Below are 11379 nucleotides of genomic sequence, written 5' to 3' on the forward strand. Positions count from 1 at the left end.
ATCCTAAGGGCCTTCCCTGGGCAGGGCAGGCGGCCTGGGAGGGGCTTCATCACACGTAGTCCCCCTCCAGGAACCGAGCCCCTACCCCTTGCTGCGCTCCCAGTGGGTCCCACCAGATCCGCCCTTCTCCTGGAGAGGACAAAGCGTAGAGGAGCTGGGCTTCACCGACATGCCCGAACCGAACTCTAAAAAGCACCTCTTATCAGAGCCCCTGCAGCAGCCCACGTGCGGGATTTAAGGCCTCTCCATGCTGACCTTAAAGAGACACAGGCTTTGCACTGCCAGCCGTGGCCCGTGGGCCGTGGGCCAGTGCAGCCTTCAAGCCCACACAAGGGATGATTGTTCCCGGGGTCACAATGGGGCCTCTGAGGGGCAAAGTGCCTCTGGCCTGGCCGAGTGCTCCTACACACATGGGCATCCGCCCAGGGCATTTAGAATAACACGACTTGAGAAGAAGACTGAAAGTGATTTTCCCCGCTCTCCGCATGACTCATGGGCTTTGTTCTCATGGGCCTTGTTCAGCAGCCTCCAAGAACTGGGGTGCTGGAGGCAGGCGCTGGGGCTCCTAGCTGTGCCCTCTCTCTTCTCTCACAGGTAATCTGGGACAATCACAGTGCCAGGCTCTAGAGATGGTACCCAGAGAGGTCTGATACATGCGGGGAGTTCAGCTTCCAAGACGTCCTTCAGCCCATTTGTAGTCAAGGAGAGCCTGGTAGGAGGCAGGTGCCCAGGGACGTGATGGGAGAAGCCTTGCCAACAACACTGGCTGCTCAGTGCTGCTTAAAGCGCTTTACTTATTCACTTAATCCTCATGACAACCCTATGTGGTGGATACTGTTTAGATGAGGACTCTGAGGCGAAAGAGAGGTTAAATGATTTACCCAAGGTCACAGAGCAAGCAGGCGTGACTCGAGTTCCAAGGGTCTGGCTCCACGGCCCCCAGTGTTACCTGTCATGTGCCACATCTCACAGGACCAGGGGGCACAGACCTGCCAAGCAAGTCCTTCAAACCCACAACGCTGACAGACGGTACAGAAGGTTCCAGACTACACACAGGGACTTTCAGGAAACGCAGGCCGAAGCCCAACCCGCCAAGGAAGCGTGTCTGATATGAGAACACCTGCAGGCAGGGAGTCTTCCCCAGGCAGAGCCGGGACAATGATCCAGCCAGGTGGGGCGGGGGAGGGGAGGCGTCCAGAGGTCAGGAGAGTCTGACATGGCCCTGAAGGCGAGTACCTGTTGGCAGGGGCAGCTCTCCAGGTGAGAGATGTTATGGGTGTGGGCAGTAGCAGGGGTGGTGGGGGAAGAGCGGCGGACAGGCTGGGCTGGGGAGGTGGGATAGACCTGACCAGGTTTTGGTGAACAGAGATCCCATGGAAGGCAGCGGCTGAGGACACGGACCCTGAGCCTGCACACGTGTGTGACCTCTCAGCCTCAGGGCCCTTGCCTGCAGAAGGGGAATATTCATCCTGCCTCACAGGTTGTTGGGAGGATTCAAGAACTTGGTTCAGGTAAGCACCTAGGACCAAGGAAGGCTGAGGCAGTGTCAGCTGGGCTCACCATCATGGGAATGAAGGAGGAAAAGGTCTAGAATGATCCTAAGTCTCTAACCTGGGCAGATGATGGTTATTGGCATTGTGTTTATTAATTAACCATGTTCCTGACATTGTCAGAAACTCGGACTGACACTTTTGCTTTTCCCCACAGAACTGAACATTTAATCAGCCATGACATACTTCAAAACAGCCCCACCTAGAGAGAGTGGCATAGACATATCTACACTGCCAAACGTGAAGTGGATAGCTGGTGGGATGCAGCCACATGGCACAGGGAGATCAGCTCGGTGCTTTGTGACCGCCTAGAGGGGTGGGATAGAGAGGGTGGGAGGGAGGGAGACGCCAGAGGGAAGAGATATGGGAACATATGTATATGTATAACTGATTCACTCTGTTATAAAGCAGAAACACACCATTGGAAAGCAATTATACTCCAACAAAGATGTTAAAAAAAAAAAGCCCCACCTAGTTGATGACAGACTGAAATCATACAGAAGTAATCACAACTCAGGAATACAAAACAGGGCAGGTAGCCGCTGAGAATCTTAGACACGCCCCTGCACCACTGAGGACTTCAACATCTTCTTAACTATATCAAACCAAGGACGCCAGTTGTTTTTCAAACAACATCTGTGGTCTCAAGGCTGTTCCCCTTCTAACTATACAATCACTTCGGACTCCAGCTGATCCTTGCCTCCTGCCGGCTCCAATTATAATTCTCGATCAACAACTCGTAACTAACTGTGGCTTGCGGGTTTTGCCTTTATAAGCGCTCTCCATTTTGTCGTCCAGCAGAACACGATTCAAGCGCTTCTTGAATCTGGCTCTCCTGGGCTGCAGTCCTAAAAAACCCCAAATAAATGCCTCTTTATTTCCATTAAGTCTTCATTCCCCAAATTGTGATTAACAGAGTAAACCAACTTTCAGTCCCTTGGGAAGGAAGCCATTTCTGCCAGAGCCCTCTGACCACCAAGTGCAGGTCACTGTCATGGTCATGGTCATCTGACCAGACCCTTCAGTCCCTTAGTTGCCCAGGCATGAGTAGCCAGACCTAACAAGCTTCACTCCTCCCTCCTGGGGGCAATGCTGGGAGGGGTCGGGGACATTCCAGATGAAGAACAGGAGGCTGGAGAGGCCAAGAGACTCACCTGAGCACCCAGTAAGTTAACGCTGGAGCAGGCACGCAGCCTCAGGGCTCCCGGGCACCCTCCCCTGAAAGCTGCCCCCCTTATCTTCCTGCCCCTGCCACCCTCCTCTTTTTCCCTCCAGTTTTATTAAGATACAATTGTCATATAACATGGTAGAAGTTTAAGGTGTACAACACGATGATTTGATCTATGTATATATATACTGTGAAATGCTACAAATGGTTTAATTAACATCCATCACCTCACATAGTTGACACAATCTTTTCTCCTTGGGATGAGAACTTTTAAGATTTACTCTCTTAGCTACTTTCAAATATACAGGAGAGTGTTGTCACCTATTGTCATCATGCTGTACAAACACGCCCGGGACTTATTTATCTCTAACTGGAAGTTTGTACCTTTGACCATTTTCACCCAATTCTCCAACGCCCTAGCCCCACTTTGGCAACCACAAAACTGATCTGTTTCTATGAGGTAGTTTTTGTTTGTTTGTTTTAGATTCCATATGTGAGATCATACACTGTCTTTCTCTGACTTACTTCACTCAGCACAAGGTAATCACTCTCCCAGAGAGACACCTGTACCCTCACGTTCACTGCAGCATTATTTACAGTCGCCAAGACACAGAATCAATCGAAGTGTCCACTGACAGGAACTTGAGGGCGTCGTGTCTTCCTCTTTTAAGATATCCCACCGCTTTCTGCCACTTGCACTGAGGCAGAACAGAGAGAGGGGCTAAATTAGCAACCTGCACTGACCACAGGGCAGGAGGTCAAAAAGATCCAACCCTGTGAGTGTGGAGGTTCAGTGCCTGGGCTCTGGGCCCCACCGGCTGCCCTGCGGACTTCAGTTTCTGGGGTAAGAACGGATGACGACCTTGCGAATCACCGGACAGCATCCACCAGCGGCTCGGGAGGGGCACGGCCGTCCCTGGGAGTCAGGCACAGATCACCCAGCCCACTCTTTGAACACTGTACCACGAACATCTGTGACGATGCCGACGCGTCCCCACACCCAGCCTGCTCCCGGTGTCCTGCTCTCCACACCACCAGCCTCTGCTCTTTAACCCTACGAGCACCTCGCCCACCCCCACCTCCCAGGCAGATGCCCTGACTGGTTGCTTCTCTGCAGATGCTCGCCCTACCCACCCCCCAACAGGACACAGTGAGGCTAGAAGGACCGAGGGGCTCTCAACAGCTCCCAGGAGGAAGAAGTTCTTTGGTCCCAAGGGCCCCTCCTCGGACTCATTCCTATCGCCCCGGTCGGGAAGGGATGGCAGGCAGGGCAAGTGCAGGTGGACAGACAGCATATTTCTGCCAAGCCCTTACTTCTAAAAGTGGGGCAGGGGCCTCCAGTCTCGGCCTGTGCCCTGCCTTGGGCAAACAATGCCTGGAATGCACCCCGAGACAGCGTGCCTGCAGAGCTGGCCTCTTCCTCCAGATGCTCTGATAGGGCTGCCCGCCCTTCGCCCCACTCTCCTAAGTCAGGTGGATTTCTGGCCTCTGACTCTAACAGGGGAAAGATCCTGGACCCTTTTGGGGGTCTCCCGACAGGGTGTCCTCCGTGGCCGGGCACAGCCCTCAGCGGTAATGGAAGGCGCAGGGGACTCTGGCCTCACCAGGCAGGGAGGTGGGGGAGGGTTAGGGGGAGAGGAAGCTGCCACGTGGTCACCATAGGGCCCCATCCTGCCCCCCTGCACCTGCTCAGCTCTGCTCCCTCCTGGGATCCACACGAGGGCCCCAGTGGCTGGCGTGCACCCCCAGTGGGACGGAAGCTAAGAGCTCCCCACGTGTTCTCTGCCGTCACCTCACGGCGATCCTACCAGGCAGGTGTGGTCACCGTTTCCACGGCGCAGCCTCTAGATCACGCCCCGCTGAGGCCGCTGCTAAGAGGCTGAGCCCAGCCCTGAAGCAGGGAGGCTGAGCGGGCGCCCAGGCAGGGAAGGAGCCGTCCCGGAAGAAGCATCGCATTCCCCACCTTCCCCGGTCCCCTCGAGCACCTGCCTCCCCCGCTCCCCCAGCTCCATACAGGTTCTCAGCTGCCCCGGTTCACCTTCGGGGCTTAAAGGGACTACGGCTCCCGAGGATGTTGCATTTCAGCAGGAGACCCTGAAAATCTGCAAGGAAGGATTTAACGGTGTTTGGCCACCAGGATCCCATCCTTCCCGGCCCCGAAATCTTTCTCTCAAGGAGACTCTTCTTCCCGCTGGGGTGAGAGAACAGACCCACACAAATGGAACCCCCCCACACCCCCAACCCTGAGGAGCAGTAAGGAGCCCCAGCTGGAGTCCACGAGCTCCGGTCTCCTGGGCCCAGAGAAGTCATTTCCCAGAACAGCTGTGAACAGGAACAGACGCGGCTGCAAAAGCCGCCGGGGTCCGGAGTTGGCAGGAGGCAGGGAGAGGTGCCCGGGACAAGGGCAGCAAAGCGACATGCAAGACGGCTCTCCTGTCACTTGCCCAGAGGGTGGGCACTAGGGTCACGGGCAAAGCTCATTAACAATTCCTAGTATATAAAAACAGAATCTGAATAATAAAGTCTAAGCTCGTTTCCTCCTCTCTTTTCCTTTGTGCTCAGTCTGGTGTCACTTGGTCAAAGGGTGCCTCGAGCAGTGGCTTCGCACCCGGCACTTCAGACAGAGTTCCCACAGCCAGGGGCTGCGCCTGACACCTCAGCTCGGCACAGCCAGACGGTGCCCAAGACACTCAACCCAAGATGGCGGCGGCGGGCGGTGTGCAGAGACGTTGCCCCGTCCTTCAGTGTTAAGTGCAGTGAGCAATGCGCCTGCGCTGGACCTGCAGGCGCCCACCCGGCCCTCCATGGAAGAGAACCTGATTGAGCAGCCCGGCCCGCAGCCTTTCGGGAAAAGCGTGTACTCTGAGGCCGCTCACACCTCTCCATTCTTTTATCAGAGAAAAAAACTTCCCTTCGCTTCTGAATCGAACTCCCTCTCGTTCTATTGGCACAAGTGATGCCGGACAGAAGGACCTTTATTGGGGCCTGAATCCAAAGTGTCAGTAACATGACTACTTTTCTTTTCCTTAAAATAATTTTATTTCCCGTAGGGTTAATATCTGTGGTTTTTTGTTTTGTGTTTGTTTTTAAAGGGGAGGGATTTACTTTTTTCTATTATCATTAATTCAACCAAAATACTGTAGCAGTTTTCTAAATCTCTCAAGTTGTGAGATGTGTCAGATATTCCCTCAGTTTTTTTTTGACGTTAATAAGTCTCTCCCAGAGCTTTGCAATCTGAATTGGTTGTCCTGTTGGGACCTTGTGCCCAGCTGTCCCCTCATCATCACTCTGCATGTTCTCTCCCTGCCACGTTGCTCTCTGGTTTCCTGTGGTCCATACAACCCTTGCTCCTTGTTTGGCTCACTCCTTCATTTGGGGGACATGCTTTAGTTAGTTACTTCCTAGGAAACAGTTCAATGGGGACTGAGGTGATTGCTTTTAGACTGCTTGTGTTTGAAAATATTTTATTCTACCTTTGCACTTGATTAATAGTTTAGCAGGGTATACAATTTGGGTTAAAAATAATTTCCCTCCAATCATCAAATAAATAACAGCTCTGAAATCTTGAATGCAACAGAGCAATGCTTTACATATACATAGCAGATATACATTTGATTATCATTATTCACAGTAACTAGGTTCTATAAAGTCACCACAAACACTGGCTTGGTAAATACTGAACTACTGCTCCTAGGATAAATACAGCATTAGGTTCTATAAGCCTATGGTCACTACATTTTCACCAGTTGGCAAATACATCCCCTTGTTTTATCTGTGTTTCTGTTTAAAGACACCTTATTTAATGTATTTGGTTGATTCATTAAGACTGAATTCATGACTAACAGCACTATAATTCATTCCTGAATGAAGCTTGCCTAACACAGGTATTTTCCCCATAAGGCACATTACAGCCTTTCTGCGCTTAGGGACACTAGTCAGCACTAACTGTGCTGCACTAACTGTGCTGCACTAACTGTGCTGCACTAACTGTGCTGCACTGACTGTGCTGCACTAACTGCACCATTTTAAAAAGTAAAATCACCAACAAAGAGCACAAAAATGCAAAACACATGGCGCTAAATAGACCGTGAAAAGGATACTTGGCTACAGGACAAGGGCTGAAACATGAAAGCAGAGCACCACCTTGTTCAACCTCAGCCAGAATGTGCACATCAGGCAACTCAAATTCCCAAGTACTCTGCACATGTCCACAAATGACCCAGAAGTACCATAAGGATCCACTTCAGGGGTAAAATGAATATTAGCAAGTTGGCAAATTCACAGCACAGAACAAATAATGAGAAGCAAGTGTACATATTGTCAGAGGGATGCATGACCCAAGTTAGATACAAGTCCTTTGTCAGTTATATGTGTTGTGAATATTTGCTCCCAATCTGTGGCTTGTCTTTTTGTTTTCTTTTTCTGTCTTTTGAGAAGCAGAACATTTATTTTTATGAAGACTGGTCTACCAATGTATCTTTTTTATGATTTATGTTTTTGTGTTTCTAAGACATGAGTTATCGCCTACCCTGAGGTCTTCAAGATTATCTTCTAGAAATTTTATTGATTTATATTTAGGTCTATGATCCATTTCGAGCTAACTTTTGTGTGTAGCCTAAAGTAAGGTCAAGCTTTTTTTTTTCCATATGAATATCCAAGAGTTCCAGGCACTAAATGTTGAAAAGACTATTCTTTTCCTCCTTGAATTACCATGGAGTCTGTCAAAAATCATTTGACAATATATGTGTAAGTCTGAAATTGCAGAAAATCAGAGAGTTCCACGATGGCCTAGTGATTAGGATTCTGGGCTTTCACTGCTGTGGCCCGGGTTCAACCCCTAGTTACAGAACTAACATCCCACAAGCCACATGGCCAAAAAAAAAAGTACCCTCTGAAATTTCAGAAAATCAAAGGTAAAGAAAAGCCTTGAGAGAAGCCAAGGGAAAAAATATCTCACCCATAGAGAAGCAAAGGTAAGAATTACATCCATCTTCTCCTCAGAAACCATGCAAGTAAGAAGCGAGTAGAATGAAATGTTTAAAGTATTGAGGGGAAAAAAATCTCACCAAACTTGAATTTTGTATCCTGTAAAATTATCTTTCAAAAGCAAGGGAGAAATAAAGACTTTCTCAGACAAACAACAATTAGGGAATTTGTCAAGTAGACTTGCCTTGCAAGAAATGTTAAAAGAAGCTGTTCAGAAAGATGGAAAATGATATAGGCCAGAAACTCGGGTCTGCGTAAAGAAAGGAAGAGCATTAAAGAAGGAATAAGTGAAGGAAAAATAAAAATTTTTTCTTAGTTATCTAACATATAACAGTTCAAAATAAAAATAGTCACAGTGTATCATTGGTTATAAATTATGTATAAGTGAAAAGAATGACATTAAGGGACGAGAGGGAGGAATTAGAAATACTTTATTATTATAAGGTACTTGCACTACCCATGAAGTGGTACAGTGTTATTTGAAAGTGGACTTGGATTAGTTGTAAGTTTATACTGGAAACTTTAAGGCAGCCACTAAAAAAAAAAGTATAATGACATGCTGAGAGAGAAAATGGAATCATATAAAATGCTCAATTATAACAACACACACACAAAGCAGATAGGGGTGGAAGACAACAATAGGAACAGAGAACAAGGGCAACAAGAAAGGGTTCTCAGAACCCTTTGGTTGTAGCAGGCACCAGGAATCTGTCTCCCCATCTAAATAACAACTGTGCTGGCAGAATCTGATGTAACTGTTTTGGAATTGTGGAGTCTATTGAAGGTTTCTGACTTTCAGGGAAATGCATGGATGGTAAATTGTGGCTAATTTTGGTCAGTTTCATCACTCAGCACAGTAGCAGCTCCCCACCCCTGCTTTAAGCCACCTGGCAGGCAGCTGTGCAAGTGTCCTTGGAGCAGCCTGCACACAGCTTGCTGAAGCCAGGGTGTGCAGAAAGGACCCTGTCCCCCAAATACCAGGGATCTCTGCTCTGATCACTGATTGTTGCCTCTGATCAGAGAGGTGTAGACAAAAAGGCTGGTGGCTAATTTTGTTGCACCTCCCACAACTGTTCGAAGTCCCTCCACCTCCAGCTGAAGTGACTTTAAGGAGATTTAAAGGGATGATGCCCTTTTCCCCTTCTCTTTATTTTTCTCTTTTTCACCTTTTGGGGGTCACACATTAAAGAGTAGGAGGTTCAAAAGGAGCTGCATATACAAGGAACATTATAAAGTGACCATTCATACCCAGGGAAAGGCACAGACTCAGAAAAGACCTGAGAAGACCTTAAGTTTACATCTTGGCATATTCTTGACATAGAGGCAACCTACAACAATATAAATACATACATACATAAATTTAAAACATTTAAAAACATCAAACCCTGGGGAAGGAGGAGAATCTGATTTCTGAAGTTACCACATTATTACATTAAAATGTCTACTTTTGAATCTGTCCCTGAGAAAGACCTAATGGCAGATCTAACAAAGACATTAAAACAACTGTCTTAAAAAAAAGAAAAAAAAAACAAAAACAACTGTCTTAAAGACACTCAAAGAACTAAAGGAAGATGGGGACAAAACCAAAAAACACAATGTACGAACAAAATGGAAACACCAATAAAGATATCGAACACCTAGAACGAAGCAAACAAAAAAGTTCTGTAGCTATATTTTAATAACTGAAATGGAAATTTTTATTAAAGGGATTAAAAGGCAGGTTTGAGCAGGCAAAAGAAAGAGTCAATTAACTTAAAGAAATTATCAGTCTGAGGAACAGAAAGAAAAAGATTGAAGAAAAATGAACAGCGCTAAGGGACCTGTGGGACAGCATCAAACAGATCGACATGCAAATTGTGGGAGTCTCAGAAAAAAGAGAAAAGGGGAGAATAAAACACTTGAAGAAGTAATGGCTGAAAACTTCTCAAATTTGATGAAAGACATGAATATAAACATCTAGAATATAAATTCCAAGTAAGATAAACTCAAAGGGATCCACACCAAGACACATTATAATCAAATTTTCAAAGGACAAGCACAAAGAGACAATCTTCAAAGAGGCAAGAAGTAAATCATCACATACAAGGGATCCTCATTAAAACTACCAGCAGATCTCATCAGAAAATTTGGCTACATCATATGTTAGGCCAGAAACTGTCATACAGATTTTAAAAGATAACTATTATAAAAAGTAACTTATCCAACCACAATAAGAAGTCAGAAATCAATAACAAAAGGAAAACTTGGAAATTCACAAATTTGTAGATATCAAACAACACACTTTAAACAATCAATAAATCAAAAAAGTAATCACAAAGTGAATTAGAAATACTTAGAGATAAATAAAAAAGAAAATACAACATACCAAAACTTATGGGACACAACAAAGCAGTGCAAAGGGTGAATTACACAGCTATAAATGCTTACACTGAAAACCAAGAAAGATTTCATATTGACAACCTAATTTATAAATTAAGGAACTAGAATAAACTAAACCCAAAACTTGCAGAAAGAAGGAAATAATAAAGATTAGAGCAGAGATAACAAAATAGAGAATAGAAAAATAATTGAAAAATATCAATGAAAGAAAGAGTTGGTTCTTTGAAAAGATCAACAGAATTGACAAACCTTTAGCTCGATGGACTAAGAACAAAAAGAGAGAAGACTCAAATTATTAAAAAATTAGAAATAAAACTAAGGTTGTTAACACTGATTCTATAGAAATAAAAAGGATTATAAGAGAGTATACTGGACAATTGTACACCCGTAAATTGGGTCAGCTAGACGAAATGAACAAATTCATAAAAACACAAAACCTACCAAAACTAAATCACGAAGAAATAGAAAATATGAATAGACCTATAACTACTGAGGAGATTAAGTAGGTAATCAAAAATCTTGTGACAAAGAAAACCCCTAGACCTGGTGGCTTCACTGTTGAATTCTATCAAATATTTAAAGATGAATTAATGTTAATCTTTCTCAAACTTTCCCCAAAAAATTGAAGAGGGGGGAATACTTCCTAACTCATTCTATGAGACTACCATTACCCTGATAGAAAAGCCAAAGACACTACAAGAAAACTACAGACCAATATCCCTTATCAAATGGAAATTGCAAAAGCAATTTCATTTAAAATGGCATCAAAAAGAATAAAATACTTAGGAATTAATTTAACCAAGGAAGTGAAAGTACAATGAAAACTATAAAACATTGCTAAAAGAAATTAAAGAAGATGTAAATAAGTGAACACATACCCACGTTCATGGAATGGAAGACTTAATATTGTTAAGATGTCAATACTACCCAAAGTGATCTACAGAGTCAATGCAATCCCTATCAATATCCCAAAGATATTTTTTGCAGAAACAGAAATACCCATCCTAAAATTCATATGGAATTTCAAGGGACACCTGACCAACCAAAACAATCTTGAAAAAGAAGAACAAAACGGAAAGACTCATATTTCCTGATTTCAAAATATCCAACAAAGGTATAGTCACCAAAACAGTGTGGTACCGGCATAAAGACAGACATGTTAACCAATGGGATAGAATAGACAGCCCAGAAATAAACCTCTGTATATATGGTTGAATGATTTTTGACAAAGGTGCCAAGACCATTCAATGGGGAAAGGACAGTGTTTTCAACAAATGTTGCTGGGAAAACTGGATA

The sequence above is a fragment of the Grampus griseus genome (genome assembly GCF_964374135.1).
Source record: "Grampus griseus genome assembly, chromosome: 15".
Taxonomy (NCBI): domain Eukaryota; kingdom Metazoa; phylum Chordata; class Mammalia; order Artiodactyla; family Delphinidae; genus Grampus; species Grampus griseus.